This window comes from Rousettus aegyptiacus, unplaced genomic scaffold (assembly GCF_014176215.1).
Source record: "Rousettus aegyptiacus isolate mRouAeg1 unplaced genomic scaffold, mRouAeg1.p scaffold_m13_p_1, whole genome shotgun sequence".
Classification (NCBI taxonomy): Eukaryota; Metazoa; Chordata; class Mammalia; order Chiroptera; family Pteropodidae; genus Rousettus; species Rousettus aegyptiacus.
The window spans coordinates 145,505,900-145,507,815 of NW_023416284.1; positions in this window are offsets into that span (position 1 = coordinate 145,505,900).

A 1,916-nucleotide genomic window follows, 5' to 3' on the forward strand; every position below is an offset into this window, starting at 1 on the left:
AAATTATAACTAAAAAGAGGAAGCAGGAAGACAAAGGCTTTTAGGCTGTGTTTCGAATTGAAGAGTGTCCCCAGAAGATTCATGTCAACCCAGAACCTTACCACCCTATTTGGAAATCGGGTCTTTGCAAATACAATCAAGTCAGGCTGAAGTCATACAGGATTAGGGTGTGCCCTAAAGCCAATGACTAGTGTGTCCTTAAAAGAACATTTAGAGACTCACAAGAGGAAGAAGTCTATGTGAAGGCAAAGGCAGAAATCAGAGTGATGCCGCTACAAGGAATATCAAGGATTTCTGGCCACCTCCAGAAGCTAGAAGAGAGGCATGGAACGGATTCTCCTTCACAGCCTCTGGAAAGAGTCAAGCCTGCTGACACCCTGATTTTGGACTTCTGGCCTTTTAAAAACTGTCGAGAGACCAAGCCTATTGTTTTAAGCTACATAGTTTGTGGTAATTTGTTAGGCAGCCCTCGGAAACAAATACAGGCTGTTTCAGGAGTTTCTCGTTAAGTTTCTGTAAAAGGGAGGCAAATGCTCTCCTCAGCACAGCTCTTTTCTGGATGTCAGAGGTCTCTCCCCTGCACGCCCAGTTTTCTCTGTGTGCGTGGAAAAGAATGCTTCTTAGATAATTCATGTCAATTTTCTTTCAATTATGTGTAGCACAAAAGCTATTTGTTTTTCAAGGTGGGAAAAATCTTCCCTCTACATTGTGTTTCATTGCTTTTCCCAGCTCAGTCAGGAGACTTCTCTTATTAGATTCACTCACCTAGTAACTAATGAGAATTGCCAGGCTTTGAAAAGCAATTACTTCTAAGTAAAATAAGCACTTCTCTGAAAGAGTCAGAAAAAGGCTGTACTTACTGTAAACAAGGTACTGTATGAGAGGATTTTGCTGTTCCTGCTTCAACTTTAAAAAACCGCTTTCATCAGGATCATCTTTAACAGAGAATAGGCAAATGGTGTGGCCTTAAGTGGTCATCTACTTCGTTATCCAGCTTTCCAATCAATAGTGCCAACTATGTAAATTAAGTTTCATTCAATTGAATAAATAATTATTGCATGTTCTCTATGCTAAGGACAGGAGATGCAAGGAGACCACTGCCCTCAGGAGAACCACAGTTCACAAGGAAGATAGAAAAGTAACGATGAATTAGAGCCTAAGTGTGATGCAGAACCATCCGCCGGCTAAAGAGGTGGCCTGGGATGACCTTCAATTAAACATGGTAAATTAAACATGAATGCTTATCTCTGCTCCCTCCTGAAAATACACTAAAATGAAAGTAATGGGGGGAAATGCATAAGCCAAAAAGGGCAAAGAGAACTGGGGAAGGCACCATAGCAAATGAGAAACATCATTGGATTTGGGAGGGTGGGAAATAGAGGAAGGAAAGGAACAAAGAAATCTGACTACCAAGCGCCTACAAGAGAACTGGAGACACCTGAACTAGGAGGCGGTAGTAGGTATGAGGTGAAGAACAAGAGGTTTGGTTGAAATTCTGTTTAAAGAAAAATTAGATCCCAAGTCCCCTGCCCATCTGGAGCAGCTAAGGGGCCACCCTTCCCTACCCCGGTAGGAGATTTATTTTGGAGAGCTACAGTCACAAAAGACAGGAGGTACAGTGTTGCTCTGTGAGTGAACACTGCCATCTGAACCACGAGACGCTCAGCCGTTGGTCTCCATCCCTAACTCCTAGCAGACTGACACCAGGTATATAGTCCTCAGGTAGGAGACGAGTAAATTCTCTATGGAGAAAATAAATGGCCCTAAAGAAAGAATATACAGATAATTACAATTGGGGTTTCTGGAGGTGGGGGGAAGGAAATAGGAACAAAAATCCAAGTCCTCCCTGAATTATCCTATGGATCCCCACCCCAAAAATTCCATAGCTTTAGAGAGAACATGCATCTCCAACCCAA